The sequence below is a fragment of the Photinus pyralis genome, unplaced genomic scaffold, assembly GCF_008802855.1.
Source record: "Photinus pyralis isolate 1611_PpyrPB1 unplaced genomic scaffold, Ppyr1.3 Ppyr1.4_LG6, whole genome shotgun sequence".
Taxonomy (NCBI): Eukaryota; Metazoa; Arthropoda; class Insecta; order Coleoptera; family Lampyridae; genus Photinus; species Photinus pyralis.
The window spans coordinates 5,745,375-5,772,487 of NW_022170663.1; the positions used below are offsets into that span (position 1 = coordinate 5,745,375).

At 34.7% G+C, this 27,113-nt stretch overlaps 1 long non-coding RNA gene across 1 annotated transcript; it reads right to left on the reverse strand.

Moving 5' to 3' along the window:
• Positions 1 to 14,674: 14,674 nt before the first annotated feature.
• On the reverse strand, positions 14,675 to 26,607 carry LOC116175065. The gene is made up of 2 exons (XR_004146235.1): positions 26,197 to 26,607; positions 14,675 to 15,852 (listed from the first exon to the last, which is right to left on the reverse strand). It is a non-coding gene; the product is annotated as an uncharacterized LOC116175065 (long non-coding RNA).
• Positions 26,608 to 27,113: the final 506 nt, after the last annotated feature.

Sequence of the window (27,113 nt, forward strand, 5' to 3'; positions counted from 1 at the left end):
TTGTTATGGTGACACAGGTTACGTCTTAATGCTGGCGCCTGAGCTTTTAACCATTACCAAAAATTATATACAGTGCGTTCGAGATAAGAGAGCCACCTCTATATCTCTTTTATTTGGTAAGATACGAAAAATTTGACAAATATAATTTTATTACGATCTATCTGATCGCATACTCAAACTTCCGGTATCACTTCCGGTTTAGCCGAAAATCGATGCAACTTTTGTTTTTCAAACGCAATGCCTATGTTTTTGTACGTTAAGCACGACCAATAAAAAGCCCAGCACTTTCATCGCATGCTTAAACCTATTGGATTTATTTTTGTGAGGTTTTTTGAAAAATAAAATTTTTAAATATCCTACAACTGAGGAAGAATTACAGGAAAATGTAGAAAGAGCAGTTAAACCACTACAATTACTGAGTGCAGCTGTGCATTTCCCATAATGGAGGGCACTTTGGAAAGTATTCGTAGATTTTCTTCAATATCAGCTAGTTCACTGTTTTGTTTACCTGCTGTTTTTTTTAAATGTTGATGATGCTTATTTTTCAAGTGTTTCATTGGCGACTATATTTTCAGACAAGATGAATTAATAAATAAAATTTATTGTAGAGAGCTTAGGTATTATTGAATATAAGTATATGACATATTACACATTTTCGAAAGCTCGGAAAAGAAGCAACCTTTTAAAACCGTGACCAACTATAATTTGCATTTTAAACGATCAATTTTGAGCTGCAGCGCAGTTACTAAGAGGGCTAGAAACAAACGACTGATTTCTGTTAAGTTAAACAATGCGAAAGCGATTTTGTTCTAGCTTCAAAAATAAAAGAGTAAAATTAAAATGCAGGAATCGACCTTTGCTCAGTTTTTCTGTGATGTGAAATTGTTAGTGGGTACTTCTTAAATATCAAGTTAAGTTCTTTCAACAGGTAAATTAAATAGTGCGGAAAGCCATCAAGGTACTTGATTTGATGTATTACTACTCTGGAGAACAAACAATAAAAGAACGTCAACAAACACTTACTCGAGGAATATAAAAAGTGCTATGTACGTCTCTTACATTCATGTAATGTATTCAAATATTCATTATTAAATACCCAATCTACAGGATTTTGAAATAAACTTTCACTTGGTGGCTTCTTGCCCAGATATTATTCTTATGTTGATGTTGAGATTTACATTTCTTGTATTTTGCCATTATTTAGCTCTGCTCTATTCGCACTAATGTAATTTTCAACCTCTCGTCGAATATTCTACAGTTTTAAACTTCAGATTAGTTTAAGTGACAGATTTCAGAAAAACGATTGGTCAACTTGTGAAATATTAGCCAATCAAATCCTTTAACCTACAATTTAGCTATAAACTGAAGTTTAAACTGGCATTGTACCCTGGGTCTTATACAAACACTGGAATACGGCGAACTTTCACAATTACTAACCACAAAGACGTAAAGATAAATTTTCTGGAACTTTGCCAAAAATATTGCCGAGGTAGACCTCATGAAACAAGTTCTAATAGATTTTTCCATACTAGTAACTAGAATGGAAAATTAGCCTGGTCAAAGTACACAAAATATCCGTAAAATGCAGCAAAAAGTAAAAACCTTTTGGAAATTCCAATTTAGGTAGTTAAAAGGATTGTGCTTAATATGAGAAAATCTTTACCAATTTAGGTAAGCAATTTTCCGGAAGAACTTTGGTCGACAATTTTGTTATTTGTTTATTCACTCTAATTGTTTAAATAATGAAAATACAGAAAAATGTTCAAATCAAAAATTATAGACAATGCATTTACTTACAAAATTTGTTTGAAAAGTTTTCTGATATCTTCATTAGTTTTAGTTTTTGAAATATACCAAATTTTTAAACATCATAAATTTTCAAGTTTTTAATTTTAAAATAGTAAATAAACAATGACAGGTAGAAACGTAGAGTTTTCATTTATTTATCATATCGAAATCAATCAGTATCATTCGTCTTCCAAGCTCAAATATAACTCAATATCATTTTCATCTTCACTGAAGTTATCCTCAAAATGTAAACCTTGAGTGTCTTGATTATCAACATTTATAGTTGTTTGATCGTCGAAGTCATCATTATCTTCATCTTCGTCAATATCTACGTTGTGTTTTTCTAAATTAGCACTGAAAAAAGTTATGTTAGATTTTCTAAAAGACGTCTGATATAAATAATTGTCTATTATTTAAAAAATATATAAAAAATATATATAAAAAATAAGTTTCATTGCAATACATTAACTTTGTCAGTTTTTTCAGTGTATCACAATCTTCAAATTATTAACTTTTAATTAAATCAAGCCTTTAATAAATTCGGCTCACGGGACGTTTGCGCGGACCCACGAATCAACTTCTGCTGAAATCAATTATATCTCGTACACTTGTCAATTTACAGAAAAACTTTACAGACAAATTTTGTCGATAAATGCATCAGCTACAATCTTTAATTGAAACTTTTTTCCGTATATTTAATATTTAAACAATTATAGTGAAAAAACGAAAACAAAATTTTTCACTCGACGATTTTTCGGAAAATTGCATACCTATCTTCGTAAAGAATTTTTCATATTAAGCACGACCATTTTGAATACTCAAATTTGAAATTTCAAGAGGTTTTTATTTTTTGTGAAGCTATATGACGTGTACTTTGACCACGCTAAATGCTTCAACCAAAAAAAATTGCCACATATTTGAAAGAAAATCCTTCAGCCTATACAGGACATGCGTTTAGAGAGACCTCGGCTACAAAGTAGGCGGACAAAGGAGTTGACCTCTTATAGCATTAAAAAGACACGGAGGATGGAAATCCTTCAGTGTCGCGGAAATCTATTGGAATTGGAATTCGCGCGAGTTTTGCAGAATGGAAATGCAGTGGCGGATGCAGAGTTATCAGAAATTTAAAGGAAGTAATTCAAGCCTCAATTCTTCCCCAAAAATTACAACTTTAATTATTGAAAAAAACTAAATTCCTGTCGTAATTATTCTCCAAATTGTTCTATTTGGAGTACTTTTATGAGATCTAACAGGTGTGGGGCGTTAAGTATGACTTACAACCCTTCTGTCATATCTTTTAAGATGTCTAAAACGCCCAATCGCGTAAAACGGATGTTTCGCAACGTTTTTGATTTAATTAACTACAATTATTATTCATTAAGTTCAAATTTGAAACACCTAACCGTGGAATTTGAATACTCTAGATAACAGAACCGATGAATGTTCAATAACGGTTTCATATGCCTACACATATATAATCGTAACACATTGTGAGTTCATATATTTCAAGAACGTCTGTTGGTAATCTTCAGTAGTCGTTCTGATACAATCGAAACCACTTTTTCCGAACATTTTTGGTGTTCATAAATATGTAAGTTCGACGAGCGGTTTGATTTATATAACAAAGCAGAAAGTTTGGTATGTAAGACGTTTTTTTTCTGTAAAGAGGTTTGTTTATTGCTTGTCTCATAAACTCCACCAACACCTACAAAACCGACCTGACACCAAATACACAAATTAAGACTAATGAGGCATAGAAAAACCACGAGGAAACTCAGGTCGGCCGCCGCAACGGAAGAGATATTAGAATTCAACATGATGATTTTTTCGAAATGAATTTATTGTATTTCTAAAAACGGCAGATGGTCTGTTGTTAGTAGGATAAGATACTGTCATATCAGAAATGCGTTTTGTTAATTGCTGTGAAAACAGAGCTTTGTTTGCTATATTTAACGGTAACAACTTTCTGTTGTGGACTAACGTCTGTCGTACGATTGAAGTTTTGTGTTAATAACATATGGAAAGTGTTTAGGGAAACGTATTTTTGCCACTGTTTAAATAATGAATATTTATATTCTTCGTGGCTCACTTTGATAGGGATGAGAGATTTAATGTCAATCAAATATGTTTAATGTAAAACTAGAGTCATCCCATATGTCGACTACTGGTAACCTTAATTCCGTAATCGTAACTGACACATTTGGTTCTAAAGTAAAATACATATTTATTAAATATGCTAATTTTATAATTATACACCCGCGTTCCAAAAAAAGAAACGCATTTTTACGCCCTTAACGCAGTTGCAGGACGTTTATTTGATACCGGCCGTAACTAGGTTATTAGTGCATATTTCTAATTTGGTATCAAAATGTGGTATTATTAAACAATATAGAACGGATTATACAATAATCATCAATAATATTAGTCTCCAGATTTAATGAGACTTGGGAATAGTTACGCAACATCGAGTGGTAACCAAAGTAGAGTGTATCGATGGATGTTATTACAAGTCTCTGATGGATGCGAACTGGATCTTTCCACAAAAAATTAAGTAAACTGGGAACAGTTTAGAATCTTAGTACTGTTAAAACAGTTTCTTAGGAAGGAACTATTTAATGTCTCTTAATTTCTTTTCTGACATTTTCAATTTACTGGGTGAATCTTTTTCTCCAGGATGCAGGAAGCAGATTAGCGAACAAGAAAGACATGAAACTGCATGGATCTCTTTTCTGGGTAAAAAGGCTGGTCCTAGTCAATATGACGAAGATATTTTTATTTACACATCTGAATTATCATTATAACTTTGTTTTAAAAATATATGCTATTTGTACTCAAAGGGAAAATTGTAGCTGGTTGTTCCCTAAAGTAAAAAAGCTGAGAAAAACAAATTATCAGGAAGAAAGTGAAAATGGGGATGGATTTATATGCACGCCACTGTAGTTTACTGGAATGCTGGAGAAGATTACGTCAGAACTTTTTTTTCGTGTTTCTACCGTCGACATCATTGGTCATTGGCCCATACTTGGTCCTTCGGGTTGATTATTTTCAGAAAAGTAGGTACTTTTTTATATCCTCAAATTGCCCTACGTCTGATTTTTCTTTAATGTCCATTCTTAGGTGCAGTCGTGCAGTGGTTCTCGGACAATTTCATGGCTGCCACCACCCTGATTTGCGTTAACTTTTTATGCTCAAGACACAGGCCGCAAATTAGAGAATTTTTGTAAGAGCGAATTTTCTTGAAAATTAGGAAATACTAAAACGGGAAGGTATTTTAAATTTTCTTAAAAATATCGAAATTTCAAAACGTAAAGAGCTATTCATTGTAGGTGGAAACTGGAAGGTTACTTATAGATACTTTTAACATGATCTATTAAAGAAGTAAAAATATTTGATATTCCGTGAAAGTTACGACCCCCGCAATTGCATATTCGTATGTAGGTTTCAGATATGATTATTTTTTACAATCTGTGTAGTAAAACTTCCTTTTGATTTCTCAAAACACATTTTTCTTTTAATACATTTTTTCGGTACGAAAAAAGGCTTTGCAGTAGTAGCATCACAGATTGAAACTTAATCTGTGGTTGTATCACAGACTTAGTGTTTAAATCTATTATAATATATCCATAAACCGGATAAGTTTGTCTTTCCTTTATTATATTATATTAATCCATACCTAATCATTTTAAAAAGGGATCGGCAATTGCGACCGGACAGTTTCACTAGCTTTTCAAACAGTTCGGATTGTCATTAACTTTTAATTGAAATATAGCGAACTGCGATTTTTGTTATACCTGAAATGGTCAAAAAAATTACAACTACTGAATCTACAGGACCTCGACCTTTTCAGTGCCCATGAGTAGTTTCACATTTCACACTTTATTTGAAAAGTGATTCCAATTGACGCGATCCTATTTTGCGTGGTAAAACGACTTGAGATGGTAAACTAAATGTAGAATTATGCCAATTAGCAGTAAATTGACAGCAGGTGTTTTTCTGACGAATGTCCAAATAATCCTGTGGTAATTGTCCTTCTCAGGTGGCGATATTCCTTGAAATTGAGCTTTTAAGAGTTAAACGGTAAGTTAACGAGTTTATAAGGTAAGCACCTCAAGACATTACTGTTAATTACATTTACTTAAATACCCATACTGTACTATCTGATGAAGCTTATTTTACGCACCTCCATTTGGCAGCTGTTTTACGTAAATCGCCTCATTTACATTGCTGTCATTAGTAACTTTGTACGATTAGAGGACAAGCACCCTTCTCCAAAAATGGTCATCGGTAATTAGTTTCGACGAGTCTTCGAATGTGTACCTACATCCTCTTAAAAACTTATTAAATGTAAGCACGTACGGCAGATGACCGATAGCTAAATAGGAAACCAGTATTAAATACAATCTGCACAATGCTTTACATAATTTAATAAATAATCACGTTCGTTTCATAAATGCTGATAAAAACAGGCTTTCGAAATAAGTGACCGGATCACTAATGAGTTCGATTCCGAGAGTAAGACAGGTGAGGTCTTAACACCTGTATCGACAACTACACATGTCATAACAATACGTACTCGATATTTAAATTTGGACACCCCATTTTTCTTTTGCGCAATTTAGTGATCCAAAGTTAATTGTATTTACATCGCGGATCGTTTTCCACCTGTAAAATCGTAAATGCTGCCCTGATAGCCTATTATTAGCCGCTTTAATTCTGTATGTAATAACATGGCCCGGTCTCGTTCATCTTTCTGATAATCACTAGTTATATTGTGGTTGAATTTATAGCAGTTTCACACTTTTATAATTGCCTGTCCGGGAAATGAGAAAGGGGTTCGTCTCGCGGCTTGCTTTGGACTTTGCGAAAAACGACACGCAATAAAGACGGCGCAACAAAAGTGCTGTAATCAATTAAACGGATTTAGTTATATTTAGACCAAGCTCTTTTACTTTTTGCAAAGCATCTATGTGTATCGCAGAAGTTTTTTAAAATACCGCAAAAAGTTTATTACAAAAAAATAAACAGTCGCTCTCTAGAAGGTTTCAGTGTTCAATAGGTATCTCAAATATTTTTAACTGTTGAAGCCTTTGAATGTTTATAATAGTTTTATTTCATTTAAATGGATGGAAACCCTCTGAATTAGTATTAGTCGTTAACCGAGCTGCTGATCAATTAAGAAAGTTAACCATCCTGTTCTTTTTCCTTTTGCTCGACCTATGAATCCTTACAACCGAAGAAAAAAAAATAGTGATTAAACAGACACAGGTAAGTGCGATTTCTTTCTTACTTCAATTAAATGTATAGACATTACATAAACATTTGATCCGGCTCGAAGGACCAAATGCTTTCAAAAAATAAAGTTTTTCTTTTCTAGTAAAGTCGTCAATAAAGGTAATAAAATATTTCATACCTCCCAGTGACCCCCAGTTCCATGGGTCCACATAAATGGGTGTGAATTACCTGCAGCGAGTGTGAAGCTCTCGAACCAATATTATTAAACGGCAATCTGCTATGTTTTCCTTCGAAGCATGCGGTACATGTGATAAGACCTTGGATAAGATCTTTACTTTTGTCAGGAAATAGACAGATTCTCTCTGCACACTCCGGTAACTTGTCAAAATCTGAAAAATTCAGGTGTTCCAAGTGTCTATGACACAGAACAACATTATTGAAAAAGAAACTTGTCATTGGAATCATAAATATCACATTTAATTGTAAAGTTTACTTTACACCCATCTTTAGCAATAGTAATAATAATAATAACTGATAATAGTACGTTGGGTAGGTACGACAAAAAAACTGCACTTTTTGATTGGAATATGCTACTGTCTGTGGTAATAGTTAATACCAAAAGGCAACTTTTGAGATAGGGAGCCACTCGAAAATCCATGCAGCAAACCAAAATGGTGGCCGTGAAAATGGCGCCATTAGCCGCAATATATTTTTTTGTATCTCTGCTCCTAATAGTTCGATTTTAATTTTCTTTTTTTTTATTGAAAGCTCTTGTGGCGAGGAAACTTTTTTGCTATATAACATTTATCTCTAAAACTGAAGGATTTAGCACAATTTTAAAAAAGTGTTTTTTTTACGAATTTGAATCACAAGTAAGCTCAACCCGATTTTTATGTGTAACTTGTCCACGTCAAATGTTAATATGTAAGGATTTGTATTATTCAGCACAATATTCTGACTCTTAAGGTCTGATGATGAATCGATCTATACGATTGAAGTCGATTAGCTAAAGAAATATTAAAATTCAATTATTTGAAAAACGAGTTTTATTATATCAATTTGTATCGACAAATAATTCACTACGTCAAGAAAATAGTGGTTGCTATTTAAAAACAGTATTCCCCCTTTGACCGTGCAGAAGTATGCTACTGACCCCAAATTGAATGTACGTGGATTGGTAGCAAACTTTTTATAATTATGGATGTCATAAAAAGCTTCCTTAAAAAATGTTTTGAAGATAAAATTTTCACCCTGTATAAAAAGCATATCCGGAAAACGGTTAGCCTCGCGGTTAGCATTACGAAAAAAAAACCGATAAGACCTACAAAAATAATTCTTTTGTTAAGGGATACCCGGGGATACCTATAAAAAATATCAAAATGTATAGGCTGCCCTCGAGAACGCCCTATATACCTAAAAATACGTTTTAGGCTTCTCTTACCAATAAACCGTTACCATTAATCTCAACCATTGAGGCTCTATCGTCCGCTTACAGAAGGTGGATTCCCTGTATAATAAAAATGATTCAGCTTAGGGATGAATAGGTATCTAAAACTTGGAAATCATAATATTCCGTTAATATTCTTAAAGAAAACCCGAGAGAAAACCCTCGAAAAAACCCATGATCTGATAAATAAGCACTCCAAATTTCACATTAGTCGTAGCTTAAACCAACTAGTTAAATAAAATAGGATAAGTAAGAGCGAGAGTAAGAGTTAAAGTTGATATATCGAGTGTTTCTTTAATTACTTTAAAAGCAGGGTGTATTTTCTGCTTTTCAGAGAAAAAAATTGACGAGGCTTTTCCTTTCAATTTTCATAATGCTTGATCTCGTGCCTGATGAAACAAATATTGCGCATTTTTTCAAAAAAAAAACATGGCGGATTGAAATTTTCCGAACTTGGAGGGACCGCATTGCCCAATTAAGAGCTTACTTGTGATTCATGTCAGAGTGGGAATTCCCGCTACTTAACGACCTAATGAGAAATGTTAAGTTATTGGTGAAACGAACTATAGTCGATCCCTGTACCTACCAGTTCATCGAGCCTTGCAGTAGACTTAGTCGTTATTTCCTTCTTCTCATCCTTCAACACAGATCCACGAATCTTCCAGCTTAAAATATGCCTCCACGGCAAATTTCCAGCGCGTGTAGTTATCTCTGCCGATGAGCCGGTCAATATGAAACAGATTGTGGCAACAAAACTGTATAACATCCCACGTTGCCTACGTTGCAAAACCAAATATGGATGCGTTCTTAATTACTAGCAGAATGCTCAATTATTCTTTGATCCTTAAAATTTGGTTTTGGTTTTGCAGAGCCTCGCTTGAGATATTCTTCTAGGATTCTTCACATCTTTATAAAGTAGTCTTCAAAATAAGCCTAATTTAGAAATTTCTCAGAGGTTATTCCAGCATTCTATTCCGATTTTTGCGGATTGCGATCCGTATTTAGGTACCTATCCCAAAACTGTCAAATTTCTACTGATTCCTATATTATTATATATTCTACAGAGCTGCTTAAAAGTCTTGCAGAAATCTCTCAAGAAATCTCGAAGAAGTTTTCCCTTTAAATTTTTGAGATAATTTTTATAAGATTTTTAAACGTTTAATACCTTTCTTTGTGTATTCGCCTAAAAAGCTTTACATATTCATGAGTAATTTTGCAGGTATAACCTCTGAGGAGGATGCAATTTAGGTTAGTGGGTTAGATGCTCGGCTACGACTGAAAGGATCCCTTACTTTTAATTGATTTTCGAGCATAGAAGTATTATAAGTGTACAATACGCAAGAACAATCTCGGATAAAATCCAGAATGATAGAGTTTTTGATAAATCTTCCAATAAAAAAATTAGATGTCCGAAATCAAAGCAAATTAGCAAGGAAGCATTATCTTAAAGTGGAGACAGTGGAATTAAAAACCTTTACATGCGTTCTGTCCCACATTTGTTCTCCTTTTGACCTAATGAGCAACCGTGTTGTCAGCTGTAGTTAAAACAAATACAGACTGCTGCGGTTGTATTTCCTTTTGAAAGGATCTTAGAAAACGTGAATTTATTTTAAAACGATCAGATCCTTAACCCTCATAGGTAATATGGTAGCACTTTGGTATGAGAACACAATTCTGTTCTTTACATGGAGATTCGGATACCCTAGAGGTTTGCCCCAAGCTCCCGCGGTTCCTAATGTGCTTTTCATGTCGCCTCAGCACCTCAACACGTGTCCAACCCACACCCTTAGATGTGGTGTGTATTATCGATGTATTGCCTTGTACAACTACGAGCACTCATGTGAGATTTTACTTCAACCAACCGCGAAGTATTACACGAGTCCTCTTTGCACGCGTTTGAAATTTTTCACTTCCTTAAAGTGGTTTCGACCGAAAATAGCCGCGAGGGTTCCCCTTTTACAGTTTCACGATTCGGATCTATCGGGTATGCGGAATGAAAATGATCTTAATTGCCAAATTTACATAAAAAAAGAGTGGAGAGGAGGCATTAAAATTGGAACATTCCACCTGCATGTAATTACGTACAAAAATTAATGTTCTTAAGACAAGTAGCAAAAAAGAAATAGTTACCTTAATATTACCAAATTATTTAAACGACCCGAACTAATTGGCATCCGTTCTATAACATGTTTTCGTATTCATCGAATTTCGTTATTTATTGACACATAATACAGAGAAATGTTAATGAAGAGTCTTAGTTTCTTCGTGAAATGCTGAAACGGCGTGTTTGACTAATTAAATCGTACCTTAAGCTTATAGAATTACACATTTTATATACGACTATTGCTTTAATATTCATATTCTGAATTTTAAATTACATAAGCTATTAGTAGATAGTATCAATAACTTTGACAAACTTACCGCATTCAATTAATCTCGTATTACCGGAGAGGAGTTTTGAGCCAAAATGACTTTAATTAATCCCTCATCGGCTTAAAGTATGTGCAGAAAGTCACCTGCGTGTTTTGCACATCATCCCATTTACATCAGACACGGTAAAAGAATCATCTCAATAAAGAATTAACAACACCCTTAAGAAGGTGAAAAAATAAAGTTCCTGAACGGGTATACAATTTTCTATATTGCATTTTCGCATCACCTTCCGGAGGTTATAAGTCCATTTATGACTGAGATCCGAAATTGCAATTACCCTTTTCCGAACAAATCATCCGTTCCTTGCTGAAATTGTCCATAACACACTTTCTGTTAATGAGCAATTTAAACTTACCGCGATTTTCTTACTTTCACTTTGATAAATAATACAATTCTAGTTGCTTGCGCAAAACTAATGCGTGTACGTGGATTTAGATGTAAATTTGATGTTCAGCTATCTGCATCTAAAACGGGTAAGCAGCCAGAAAAGTAAAAGTTTTAGTTTTTACCTAATGGGGGTAAGATTCCTTTGGTCCTTTCCTTCACCACCCCATTCATTATTCAAAAATAACAAGTTTTTGCCGATAAAATTAAAGTAAGGTTAGATTTAAAATCAAGATACGGTCCGCTCATTTACACGTTCTTTACATTTTTGAATATACACTCCATCGTAACACGTGATCAAATGATGAAAGTGGAAAAACTCAATCGATCACTTGACGTAAGCCTTTCCCATTTAAATGAGTCTCATTTTCTTCTTTCCCGATTTTTCCTCGACGTGGTTATTTAGTGTGCATTGCCGTTCGCCCGTTAAAAGAACCCAATGGAAAATTCTTTTGTGTATTGGTCGAAGAAGTATATAATTTTGTTTTCCTAGTACGTCAAACGGAGAAATTTCCTAACGCAAGATCATCATTTTCGCCAAAACGAAGAGCGCCGTTCCACAAATTTAAGGCTAAAGCAAAGGAGAATTGGACACGATATGAAATATCAAGAACAGAATTGAAAAAGTTTAGGCAACATTTTAACGGAAGCAAAATTGAATTTGTGATTGATGATTGGCGGATTTCAGAGAAAGTAGGAGCAAAAAGTACGTAAACTGGAGTTTCAGGCCTAAAAAAATAACCGTTTGACGGATTTAAAAAAACCTGGTGTCAAATTAAACGTTGTTTAAAAAATCTTCTTAAAATATATGTGAACACAAAATTATCAGCGCAAACTACAAAAAGTGTTCACCTCTTTTTGGAACCTAACTTCACAACCTCATAAACAAAGGAACACGACAAAGATTTTTAAACATTCTTACAACATTGAATTAAACGGGATTTCATATTTTAGTTCCTACAACGCATCATAAATCAGAATTAATTACCCAAAAACGTGCAGTAAATTGACTTAAGAATTATTTTTTTATGATTTTTATTTGAAAACTCCAGAAACCTAACCGAATACAAATAAATATAACAAACAGTACAAAGAAAAGGACTACAAAATAATTACAGACGAACTTGGAATAATGAAGAGATGGGGGGTGGGGGTGGGGGAGGGAGTATTTCCAGAATTATTGAAAAATAAAGAACAAATCAAAGCAGATTGTGAAGAATGAATACCCGAAAATTACTTACACGGATAAAATAAAGAATGAGTGAGAAATCCAAAGAGAGGACAATGTTGAGGCTGAATTGGATGATAGAATTAGTAGTTCTGCCAGATTATATCATTCACTAAGTCAAAACTTCCTGTAGCGAGGGAAATTAGTAAAGGAACAAAGACTGCTGTATACAGAAAGATAGTGAGTTCTAAAAATTGACCACACCACTGAAGAACAAGATATAAACTATGGAAATTAAATACCCCAGGGGCGTAAAAGGAATAACCAGCAGGGGCAGAGTACGGAATTACACCGTGAGATCGGAATTGGGAGTTGACGTAATTCTGCAAAAAGTCGAAGAGCAACAGCTCCGATGGTTTGGACATCTGAATAGAATGGAGAAGGAGATGCCAGTAAAACCGAATATGGGAAGCGAAAGAACCTTTTGAAGAGATCTCGAGGCCTAGGAAAACTTGGAATGAAGAGAGAAATATCCTGAAAAGAAAATAGTAGGTATGAATACAATGTTAAAAACTCAAGTGAGTTACCAGGGCTGTTAAAGTTTGGCCGCCCATCGAATATTGTTTATTGGGGTCCTCTAATCAAATTTGGAAGGGAGGCCGGTGGATCCACCGGTAACTTCCGGTTTGATGACGTCAAAAAGTTCACAATTTCGCTAATTCGGAAAAACGCTTCTATTTCAGTAACCACTTGTCTGATTTTCATGATCTTGGGCTCATTGGAAAGAAATTAAAATAAGACAGAACTTTTATGAGAAGTGCAAATCGCGTTCCACGAACGGTTTTCGCGAAATTTGCTAAAATTTGAAAAATTCACGATTTATATTTTTCACAGGTAAAACGTTATTAATACTTATTTGTAACTTACGCAAAACATTATTATAACCTGCTGCTTTCTCTTTTAAAACAATTCCCATTCAAAAGCAAATTGCGTTTCGCGAACGGTGTCGCCAAATTTGCTAAAATTTGATTGAAAAATTAGCGAATTTTTTTTTCTTTATGACAGATAAAACGTTATTAAAACTTGTAACTTACGAATAAACATTTTTATAACCTGTTTCGCCTACGGTTTTTCACAAAATTTGAAATTTTTTATTTGGATACTTGTAAATCACAAAAAATCAATTTTGGAATTTGTTTCTTTCTCTTTTAAATCTAATAATCCCGGCCAATAAAAATTTCTTTCATTATACTTACCGAGTTGTAATCGGTTATTCTAGTACATCAGCCACCCATATTTTGCATATATAATATTCCAAAAATGAACTGCTAATAAAATAATGTGCAAGAAAATACAGTAATAAAGAAATATTAATGTAGATTAGAAATATTGCAACAATAAGTTCTGTACAAATAGTAAATTGTATCTCACAGGTCCCTTATTCTCTAACCCTATTGTATCACACTAGTGTAATATTTTTTCTCCAACCACCTGAATAAGACGCCGTTTTGTCACACTTTTTGGTGCAAAAAATGGGCGATTTCAGGAGTCGTCGGTATCACCATGGTAACTGTCCAAAAAGTAGGTACTTTTCGGACTAGTCCAAAAAGTAAAAATTTGATTGCTTGGGGGTTTGTTGTCCATATGGGTAAGAAGTCTTCGATCTTTCTTTTGCCAGCTATGTTCAAGTGCATCTGGATCTGGCGCGCTAATTTCTGCTTTGAAAGTGGATACCCACAGCCATGGTAACTCACTAGTGTATATTCATATCTACTAAGAGGAACAGCATGACAGAAGGGAAAGAAATTCTCAAATAAAAAGGAGTAGGAAAAGTTCGTACATAAGAAGGACCAAGAATGACTTAAATAATATGATTATTGTAGACCAGAATGTACCTAATATAAAGTGTGTGTTCTTTTTGATATAGCTAATTGTTTTTGTTAAATTCCGTTACCACATGATAACATAGTAAACTTTATAGCATAAAATTTTCCTTGCGAAAATATTCTAGGGGAACGCAGTTCTTGGGAGTGAGTAGGGAAATTTTTGGTGACCAAAACTTAGAGGAAGGGTTTTTAGGTCTCGATCGGTCCATGAGTAAATCTTTCGGAGACTAATTGACCTGTAACCAAGATTTTTCTGCGGGGAAATATTTCGAGGGTGAATTTTCGCAAATACGAATCTTTAAAAAGCTCAAGCTGAAGAAAATCGGTTGCATTGTATAATTGGTAATAAAAATATCATTCATTTTATTTTTAAGTTCACAGTAAGAAAATCCTAAAGAAACAGAAATCACCCTATGTAATAGCATAAAGTAATTACCATATTTATTTCACATTAACCGAATTTCTGTACCTGACTTAACCGACTCCAAGTTACAAAATGTAAACACGACTACCTCATGTAGACAAATGAATGAATTCACTTAAAATGCTATTAAGCGTATGATTAAAAAATTCTACTGGATTAAGATTAGAGATAGATTAGATATTGTAATTAAAATTTCAACCGTAAACGGAAGTTGTCAGTCTAATCCCAGTCCAGCTTTGAAACAACTTTATTATTTGAAAGATGTACGTTTCTCGCCCCCAACTTGATCGGTAATTGTCAAAACTAGAAAAAAATTTACATAAAAATGCTAATGTCAAGTGAAGGACGAGTACACTATTTTTACTTGTTAGCTACACGTAGGTAGTGTAGACACACGATTGATGTCACACAAGAAATATATTGCATGTAACCCAAACATGACATGCAAGTACTCTTACAATATACTGGAAACCGATTTAGGGGTTGTACGTACACGTGTAAACAGTACCGCCCACCTAAAAACGGAAGTGCCGAGCAGCCATTACAAAACACGCTTTTACTTCCGGAATTCTGATATAGATCTACTTTAATAATACGCTTACATTACAGAATGAGTTACATGCTTTCAGTTTTTATGGATTGCTAGTTGGCATTTGCCCGATGCAGAAACAGAAATTACTGTAATCACTGTGTGTGTGTTGTAGGCACGCAGCAACGTACCTATGCGTTTTATATGATGAAACACGTAAATGTTTGTTATCAAATTTCAAAATCTGTTTTTTTCGTAAGAGTTTTCGCTAAATACGCTCGTTGGCGGTTTCTCTTATTTTCGGTAGCGATAAGATTTTGTTTTTTGATTTAAAAGTTTTAATACTGTACTAATCACACGAGACTAGGTCGAATATAGTCTATGAATTCGTTTATTTATTTTTATACCTGGTCTACACCATGAGAACAGCAAAACACGAGCTAATGTGAAAAAAGGCAAATTCTGTGCTTTTAACGGCTATGAGATTCCGTAGATCAGCAGTAGGTTACTCTTCAACGGCTACTGGAGACGAGGACTGATGATGAGGGCAGCCTTATCCATCTGTAACAGAAAGTTTTGAAATATACTTTTGTTCTCTAATATATTGCAGATTAGTCTAATACTTATGTTATTGAAACTGTTATAAAAGTTTAAGGAATTTATTGCGAACGATCTTTCCTTGTGTTCCCAAAAGGTGTCAAGATTTTTTCATATACAATCCTATGTGTATTTTCTGTCACTTTTATGCCGTCTTTGACATCCTTTCAGATAAAACGCCCTTCCTATATAAAATGTTATGCTCTTTGAAAGTATAATTCGCGGTATAGGAATTGCTCTTTTATAGTGGAAAACGCGAATGGCAGTGGTGTATCAGCACCTCACTGATAAACTATATAAATTAGAACGGCGTTTGGGTGACGAATCGTAGGGGAAACAACATTGTGCTAATAGTACCTAACAAAAATAATTAAACTTACTTTTTTGTGTCTCCAACGGGCAGTAATTTTTTTAACCAAATTATTTATTTTTACTATGATTTTTAACACAAAAGCGGACAATGCCCATATTAAAAAAGAAGTAGAGGCAGTTTTTTTCTTTATTGAAATACTGTCATATGGGTAAAACAAAAATTAATATCATTATGGAACAATTATGCAAATACTGAAAAAGAATTTAATTTTTGACGGTTTGGTGTTGATGGTACTGAGATTAACTTATGAAATTCATGTGATTCTAATTCTCCAATATTCATCAGTTCCGCGAATTACTTTTTTTCTCAATATCATATTTCAGAACCATGTCCCATGCCCATACAATTAAAATTGAGCCTTTATAGGTAGGAATATGGACCAGATGGTGGTTGATTGAAAAACCCGACTCTAATCCTTGCTTTCTGAAAACCAGAACCGAAACCATCCAAATGTACATAAAAGATTCTTTGGTTTCGTCTCTTGACTTTCTCTGTTTGAAACACTTGAATGAAAGCAGAATTTTGAACGGGTAGCATTGCTTGTAATGGGAAGTAAAATCATCCCCTATAAAATCTTTAATTTAAAATGTTTAAATTATTTGAAAGGAATTTTTCGTTTGCTATTGTGTCTGTGAAAATGTTGGCCCTAATTTCGCAAATCTTTATTGGATAATAGAGAATTTACTGTTGTTCTTTTCCCTTTTCCAGAAAATCCAGATATTGTGTCGCAACCAGAAAAACTATAGAGGACTGCATAATATTTAGAAACCACTGAATGAAACGAAAAATTTTACATTTTTCAAGGGCGATAACTGTTTATTTGAATAAATAATAAAAACTTTAAACCACAATCAAGAACAAATCATTTAAAACAAGTTTTTGGCATAATCCAATCTGATTGTTTTAAACCGTTTTTTAACACTGGCATTTTCGGTTGAAGGTAAGGTCGTCTTTTAGGTTGAACATCGAAATGAGAATTAAAAACTGATAATCCCACTTTTCTGGAGAATTTAAGTAAAAAGAGCAAGTCGGCCAGGTCACGTTAATAACGTTATAGCAGGGACCCGGATCGGACCGAAAACCGGACCGAAATCGGTATTTTTTTCAGGACCGAAAACCGAATCAAAACCGTTATTCCTTCAGAAATGGAAACTTGTTGAGAACCGGAATCCTTATTATTTTTTTCTGTTCTTTTCGTTTTGTTTACGGTTCTTAACAGGTTATTGGAAGTTGAAGGATGCGCCCGCAAACTCGTTCTGAAAATTGATAAAATATTATACTCTATGATTGCTATCGGTGGATTATACATTTTTATTAATATAAGGGTCGAAATTGAAGGCATTACGAGTGGCGGTGGCGGTAATTTAGCCACTATTGTAAATGTAAATAATAAAAGGAGGGACGAGGTTTTATAAAATAAAAATAAAAACAGTACTCCATACAGTCCCCCCCAGTCTCATATTCTACTAATTTGTTTTTCCTATTAAAAGCACAATATTAGCTTTCGTTTGCAATGATTTAGAGACAAGAGGTCTCTGTGAATTTTATGACAAGTTCAACTAAGGCAAGTTTACTACACTGCCAACATTTTAACGAAATTAAAATAACCGTTTTGGCAAAAAAATATTTTAGTTTTAGGAATGTGTAAGTAATTCAGTACTTAATAAAACAGACAACTGGTACGTGTATGCTAAAACCGAGGGGTTAGTCAGGATTCATTGCCTAAAAATTACCACCATTTCCTTTAATTTCCCCAACATTTCCAGCATTGGCTTAAATTCTCCCAAATTTACACAACATTTAACGCGAAATGAGTAACGTTACATCCCCTAGAAACCTTTTATTTCCTTAAAATTTTCTCAAGATCTCTTCAGAATTTCCTCTTCTTTCCTCAAAATTGGTAATACTAAAGTACATAGAATTTCCTTATTCGTCTGAAATTTCCTATTTGTCCAGAATTTCCTCTAATTTCATCCATTTGCTACATATTTCTAAGCTATTTCCTCCAAATTTCCTATATGAGGAGTATGAATTTCCCTCGTGACCAACCCCGGGGGGTTTTACTGGACAAAGATTTCCTTCACTGCCTAAAAATTGCACAATTTCCCTTAATTTCCCCAACATTTCTAGCATTGCCCAAATTAAAACTATATATCACCAAATTAACGTGAAATGAATAACGTTACTTGTTACTTCCTTATAGAAACCTCTAGATTTCCTCAGAACTTCCTCTTATTTTCTCCAAATTTCTCCCTAGAATTTCCTCATTTCTTTCAAATGTCCTCTCATTTCCCCAAAATTTCCTCTAATTTCGCCCATTTCCTACATATTTCCTTGAAACTTCCTATATGAGGGACCCTCGACTAAAACCATGCCTCGCATTAAAAAAAAGTGTCGGCTCTAGGTCAGAAAAAAATCTGGTTATGTACAGGGTGTCCTAATAATAAAGGTCACGGCATTTCTATGGAACCGTCAATTGCACAGCTTGGAGAAAAAGATTTTGTTAACAAAGAAGGCTAAGAGAAATCGTTGGAAATAATTTTCAAGTTTCTAGATTTGCTGCTAGAGGACGTATGATTGCCGACTTGGCGGAATATTGTGATTTTAATTTGTGAAAGTGCGCGTATTTTCGCCCTTGGGAAACAGATATCAAAATGCGGTTTTCACTGATATTTTCACTTTTTCTTTCCATTTAATAATATCACATAATGATTGCATCGTTCGCGCACAAGTACGTTTTCTTGCGTCGCGCCGACTCCAAACGAGCAAAGATTGATGTACCTCCAAATAAATTGTCAATAAAAAAAAATGAACGGGTTTAAACAGCACTGTCATTGTAATACAATAAGGTTACAGTAAATGTATGAAAACCCTTGTAGCTTGCCCCTACCCGATATATTTTGAACTAAGTTTAGTTTACAATTAACAGACTGGTTCGGGTGTTATTGTCTGCAAGAGAAGATTAATTTTGATGATTTTCTTTGTATAAGTTTTATCAATAGCAGAAGATGTGAGGGGGCTTATTAGTAATTCCACATCGTCAGAAATTATATTAAATGCAGTATTGTCAAATTTGGTTGAAATATCTTCATTATTTTCGGAGAGGAAGAATAATTCGCACTTTGATGTGTTAATTTCGAGTTCGAGTTCTTTGAAGGTAAAATCAGATTTTATTTATTTATTTATTGTCCCTCTCTTGTTCTGGGCCCTCAACAGACTTTCGCCCAATTGCAGAGTGATCCGTATAATGCTTTTTAGAGGTGCCCTTGCCGAAGGTCTTCAGTTGTTCTATACTCCTGTATTTACCTTACGAATTAGGAAAACTGCAGGAAAACCGAATTCGGAGTAACCGGCAGAATGTTCGAAACTGATCTAAGGAAATTCCCATCTCTACCACAGATGAAAAATTCTTACCTCAGCCCAGATTCGAATGCCCGACCTCCAGGATATGTAGCTCAACGCTCTACCACTGAACCACAGTAATCAGTAGAATGACATCTGGAGGGCCAATTAAGGTTCCATCATCAGGATACCATATATTAAGGCTGAATTTAAGTTCTTGAATTATTTTATGAATTGATAGACCTCCGGATTTATAGTCCAATGTTCTACCACTGAGCCACAAAATCGGTAAACCAATATTGATAAATTTTCTAGCAGAATTGACAGCAGCTGCGCATCCTCCTTTCGTATCAACTCAAATTTGATGAGAGCATAAGTAACCACCAATTACGTCGCCTACATGTTTCATCCAAACGTAATAGGAGAGCCGTATAGAATACTGCAAATGGCCTTATTTAATTTACCAGCAAGCAAAAAGTTACATAATTTGATAAACAGATAAGGCACATCCTAGCTTGACCATTAGATTATGATGTTGAACCTTTCAGGTGTTGAGGATCTTCAGAAGCCATAAGGGGATCCATTACATTAGGTAAAGGATCAGGAATTGATAACGACCTGGTAGTGAAAGTTCTGGCATCTTCTGGAGCAAGAGAATCTTGAGTAGATAATATTTTTGATTGCACCTCATATATCACCATCTGATACTTTTGCTGCAATTCGTTTGGATAGAGAAGTAGCCTTTTTTTAACATTTGAAGGTATTGAAATTTCCAAAGTGAGCGCCGACACATTATTTTTGACAATCTGACGGGGGGATTTATTTGGTTCTAGTGGGATTCTGAAAGTGGTGTATGCGAGAGTAACAAGCTGAAGCCGTGATTATAAGCCTTTGTTTCGAATCATGGGAAGTTTGTACGCTGCAGTGGATTGAGCGCCTTAGTGTATCCTCAATAAATTTGTAATCGAAAGGTGATATTTGCGTAGGAGGTAAAATGTCGACTAAAATCTATGGATTTGTGTGTTGAGTTCAAGTTTTCTTATAAGATTTAGAACATTATACTAAATTTGGTTTTTGGTTGTTGGGTTGGGTTGAGGAACTTTGGATGCAATCTGCACATCCACAGAAAGATGTGTAAATTTTTAGAAGGATCTATAAACTCACAAAAAGATATGTTCTGTAGCCAGTTTCCAGGTGCACCAGTATAAATAAACAGTTAGTAATAAAAAATTACTTGTATTGTCCTTCAACGCGTCCGTAGCTATGTGCTCCATTTAATCTCATCATTAGAAGGTTAGGTACAGTAACACACAAAAAAAAAGAATACTGAATTTCATACGATTCTTAAGTTCTCAATCCCACAAATAAATACGACAGTTTGAAACGAATCTTTGTACCGACTTTTGACTATTGAGACCTCGAGCTTTAATCCGTAATTAAACGGTCTATCAACAGATTTAGTATTGCCTTTATGCTAACTCGAACTAAAATTTGTAAGGACAACGCGTATACGTCGTTTTTAAAAGCCGTATTCAAAACCGGTCCAAATTAAATTTGATTTATAGATCAAAAACAACTTAATTGAGTGTGAGACCATTTCGTTCTATACCTCCGTTAAATGGATCATTAGAGGGCATTTATTTTAGCGCGAGGTTCGATTCTATCTTAAAACTTAACATATGTTTCCTGTTTACCCACCGAAATCTATATCTATACTAGTTTCGTCACCACCATTCAGCTTAAGGCAAATTTTAGCCGTTTAAAGTTCCTGTAATTGGAAACCGGCGGAAATAAATCGGAATTAAAACAAAAAAAGGCAAACTAACGTTTACGAGTGTGAAACTAATCCAAGTTAATCCACATACAGTTAATCCCGCTATTGAATCGAAGTTTCCGAAACTCTGCAATCACAACATCGACCCGAACTTTCATTCCACCCTCAGGCGCAGTTTGATCAACTTCTCTACAGTCATTTGTTCGACACGGGTGCCAACAAATCTAGTCGCGGTGGCTTTGTCCCGAAACGTGTTAAATTGACGTCGTTTTGAAAACTTTACGTTTCGATTTCGCTCCAACCCGAACGAGTTTTAAAAGACAGAAGTCGTAACGTAGCGCAATACCATCGCAGTGAATCTAAAGAAAGGGAAAGAAAGTAATACTATCAGATATCACTTGTAAAATGGCCTTCCGCGTTGCTGAAATGAGATCTTTTGTTGCCGGCAGGTGAATAGGGCCACGACATGTTAAAATCTGTAAATGAAACTTATCGGAATCGCAAAAGTTTGCTGGTTTGAGGTCGTTAATGCTTTTAGGGATTGCTGAAGCTTTGAATTTCGATCGAAATTGCTTCCACTATAAGAGCTTTTTTACGATTTAACATTTATGAGTGAAACCGAGTTTCCGTTGACGTTCCGCAACTTCATATGGGATTGAAAAGTATACCTCCCATGCCAAATATCTTATCTTTCACGTGACTATAAGAGAAACATCCCATTTTTGACAATAATTGTATTTAACAAAGGTGGTAATTATCAATATGGACGACTCGTGAAATTGGGGCTTTCACAGTTGCACTAATCCCTAAGGGCGAACGCTTATTGCACTTCAGCGATGACAGACAAATCTTGACAGTTTTCTACCCGAATAAACACCATATTTCGAATGATATCTAATTCCAAAGATGTTTGGTCGTTTACATGGCACAATCTATGCAATTGTAATTCTATACTTGTCCTTTAATATTGTGGAGATTTTTACAATCCCGGCATTAAGAAGACGTGGGTCTTCCGATGTCCTCATTGACCGTGTTCATGTATGTGACTAATACCTGTCGACTTTTTTAAACTCTTATTATTAAACTCCGTTCGAGTGGAAACTCTACTTTTATTTAATCGCCTGGTTATTTAAACGCCTTTCATATTTAAATTTGTATCCGAAATATTTCAATTTTTCGATTCACTTTATACTTCAGTAACTTTATACGGTTTTATGATTCCCTTTGAAAGGAAACAAACACCGCAATTGTTTGGATTATATTCTTCGAGAGGCTGTTGATTACTCCACCTGAGAAGTACATAGACCTGCTAGCGTTACATTGCAGTCTGATTTGAATCATAAGGAACACAATAGGGGCCTAAATTATCCTCTGCGATAAAGCCAAAGTTGTGTAGTTACGCGGGTTACGCCATTGGTGGGAGAAATCAAGTATAGGTACTAGCAAATTTTTGAATAAAGCTCTAGAGAGAGTCGGCGCGAAATGATTCAGAAGAGTACTACTGGAGTCGCACTTAATGGAAGAAGGTGTGTTACTTTCGGATTTTTAAAGAGACACTTTTGTATTTTTAATGTTAATTTTTTTCTTGTGGCGGCTCCAGATTGATGTTTTAAAAATGAGAAGCTAAAGATTAACCTGAGAAGTCCCTAAAAAATATTTTTAAAGGCAATTGAAACTCTCTGCGGAGGACTATAAATGCCTTGCGTCCTGCGGGCCTTTTTCCACAGCTTTATAACGCTACCAACCAGAACTACTTACGCCCCATTTTCAGACCCAAGGTTCCGCTGAGTTTTCTAGATTTTTTCAAATACAACTTTACAGGGTGTATCTTTTCTAGAGATAATTTGGTAGAGCTTTCTCGACTTCACTACCATTCTTGATATTAGAAAGCTCTAGTAAAAATCTTAGAAGTTTCTGAACTGGACAGACTGGGCGAACTTTTACCCAAAGATTTGTGAACATTTTCCAAATCGTTCAACGGGCTACCAAGAGAATCTAATGATTTCCAGAACCTTTTAGATACTATAAGGATGCAAAAATGGATTCAACAAAACACGTTTTTTCACAACTATGGAGTTTAGTAAAGTCGAAAAAAATGGCCCAGTCATTAGCCATCAACATGTGTGTAAGAAACCACCCCTACCCGGAGTTCTAGGGGCAAATTAGCGTAACGCCACTTCGAAATTTTTAGAGGAGGTGTTAAAGAGCATATTTGCTTTCATAGCTTTTTGTCTTTTTGCGTCATTTTCTGAATTCTGGCGTTTTCTGTGAATTTTGCGAACACTTAGTTTTTTTTTAAATGTGTGAGTTTGAAATTTTGTGTACAGGTAATTCTGTTGATATTTTTCCCTTGGACTCATATCGTAATGCCCCTAACAATTATATTTGGGTTAGGGTTGTATACAAATGTCCAAAAAGATTTCCCAAGTACTACGTACTGAAACTGATGTATTGAAAAACAGGTTTGCAATGGTACGAAGGGAAATCTGCCAAATTAACCTCTCCATCCCATAGCGCTAAAATCACAACCCCTAAACCCCTAAACCAATTAATTTTTAATAAAAAAGGCTAACCTCTCACATATTATATTTTTAGCGCATTTTTGCATATTTATTTGTAAAAAGGTAGGTTTTAATCTCACTTTGGATTCTACGCACCAAAATTAATAATAAGAAAAAGTGTTTTCCTGAGAAATTTTGGTGTAGTCGATTTTTGGTAAAAAAAGGAAGGTTATACACTGCCTTTTTTTGAGGCCCGCAAAAAAAATTTCTCAGATCGACCCGGAAAAAAATTTTCTTATAGAATGTGGCCTGTAGAATCCATAATTTCAAACAGTTCCAAGATTGGGCTACTAGTTCAAAAGGTACAGCCCTTTGAATTTTTTTTCGAAATTGGTTTCTAGTCTATAACTTTTGATTGAGAAGTCTGATCGAAAAAGTACGAATTGATTTGGATTCTACGCACCCAAATTAATAAGAAAAAGTGTTTTCCCGAGAAATTTTGGTGTAGTCGATTTTTGGTAAAAAAGGAAGGTTATACACTGCCTTTTTTGAGCCCCGAAAATAAATTGTCTCAGATCGACCCGAAAAAAATTTTTCTTATAGAATGTGACCTGTAGAATCCATAATTTCAAACAGTTCCAAGATTGGGCTACTACTTCAAAAGTTACAGCCCTTTGAATTTTCTTTCGAAATTGGTTTCTAGTCTATAACTTTTGATTGAGAAGTCTGATCGAAAAAGTACGAATTGTTTTGGATTCTACGCACCAAAATTAATAAGAAAAAGTTTTCCCGTTTTCCCGAGAAATTTTGGTGCAGTCGATTTTGGTGGTCGAAAAAAAGGAAGGTTATACACTGCCTTTTTTTGAGGCCCGAAAAAAAATTGTCTCAGATCGACCCGGAAAAAAATTTTCTTATAGAATGTGGCCTGTAGAATCCATAATTTCAAACAGTTCCAAGATTGGGCTACTAGTTCAAAAGTTACAGCCCTTTGAAAAATTGGTTTCTAATAACTTTTGATTGAGAAGTCTGATCGAAAAAGTACGAATTGTTTTGGATTCTACGCAACAAAATTAATAAGAAAAAGTGTTTTCCCGAGAAATTTTGGTGCAGTCGATTTTTTGTAAAAAAAAAGGAAGGTTATACCACTACCTTTTTTGAGCCCCGAAAAAAAATTGTCTCAGATCGACCCGGAAAAAAAATTTTCTTATAAAATGTGGCCTGTAGAATCCGTAATTTCAAACAGTTCCATAATTACCATTTTATCAGTCTCTAGTAGCTGCTCCTTGGGTTTACTTAATTACAGTGATATTATCTGTGCAGCCCGTCTCGCTCTCACTTGTGCAAACATTATATATGAAATATGGCATCTTTATTGTTTTACTTGCTTACTCGCTTCAACGTTTTGCTTTTCTTCTTCTTGAAATGAATAATTTGCCATTTTTTAAGAGAAGAGTTGCTGTTTTGGCAAGTCCTAAGGTATTACTTCGTCCAGAAAATCCCTATGCTATACGATCTTGCACCATTAAACAAGACCCCGTCGAAGTTATATAACTGGGGGTAACCCCCAGATCAAGACCTTACACTGCAAAAACAAGTTACGCAATCTCTTTTTTATTGTTGCCTTTGACAAGCTCTTGCATTCAGTTTAACTAAATCTGACACAATTAATAATGGATTGAATTAGTTTAATATTCTTGAAAATATAAATACTGTCGCACAATGGCGCTGTCATAGGGAACTAGGTTGGAAATGCAAATTATTCTAGAATTTTGTCTCTGTAAATCACATAGTAAATACAATTTCGCGGAATATGATCCCAATTTTAAATCAATTATTTATTTATTTTTAGTTTGACAAGGTCTTTCTTCCACATTACAGACAACTTTATCCAAACTTTTATGAACGGAAAGGGTAAATGTTCACAATTTTTTAGTTTTAACTGAAACACTCTGAGCAGAGGTAGAAAAATGTAGAAATTGTTCTGAAATGATAAAAGTCATTGCCTCATTCCTTTATTTATGATGAAAAGGACCATCGAATTTACATCAGCAGCACAAAATGATGCGGCTGGAAGGGTATGTCTGAATTTTTGCTTCAATGTGCATTGAGAATGGACTGCTGTTGTAGAAGATTGGTGTAAAGTACCGAAACCTTCGCAATCAATTGGTATTTCGTACTGGGAAAGTAAGTAGTAATCTCAAGAAATGGTACCGAAGGTTGTATGCACTTGAAGGATTAAGTGAAAAATCATTCAGGGTGGGAATAAACGTAATAAAATAGAAGTAATTAGGCCCAAAATTATTGTAAGGAAACCTTACGTCATATCCTTCTCGATAGCTGATCATAGCGTCGGCGTCGGCTGGTGTAAACGGTGATTTCTTCATTACGTGCTTGAAATAAAGCCACACAAGCAGAAGAACAAAATTTTATGTCGCACCTTTTACGTTGCACAAAACTCTTAATCGCACTGAAGCACGGGTAATAATCGACGTAAGTACACTAGGAACACATACATTAAATCAGGATTTAACATCGCGTAATGCGGACGTACTCATAAGTAAAAGACGAACGCGATGACCTAAGACCGGTCCCTTACAGCTTTGGGGAATGTTAATCTTCTTTGCAGCCGCTTCAGCTAACGAACACACGGCCATCCTGACACTACCATAAGAATTCTTTTTCATCACCTGAAATATATATGTAATTAAACAGAAAAAACATCGATCCGTCGGTTGTGTATCGCTTATACGGCAGCTTTTAAAACCATTAATTAGATTTTTTCCATTTAAACCTCTTTAATTAAGTGAAAAACGAGAAAAAAAAGCAGAAACGAAACCTGTTTTTCAATCAGAAGTCGAAAAGTGGTTTAATTTACTATACTAAAATGTAAAACCGATAATTAATTATAGTGGCTCGACAATAGATTTACTTTCCGCACTTTGTCACAGATGACGCTAACTGCATTAAAACGTACATTAAATCGAAAGCATCCGATTTTGTTCGCAAATTGGGGGACCTCAATGCCCTAAATTTATTACTTTAACACGCACTGAGTAAATTCGGCCTGTTTAGTTTATTGTTACAATTTTTGTAAATAAATCTTATTGCTTATGGGGTGTATTCTGTTATCGATTACTCTTTTCTCTGTATGTAAGTTGCTTTGTTCTTACAGACCAGATATATGTACCGAAAAACTACAAAGCTGTCCCTTACAATTTTCAGTTTATCCAAAAGA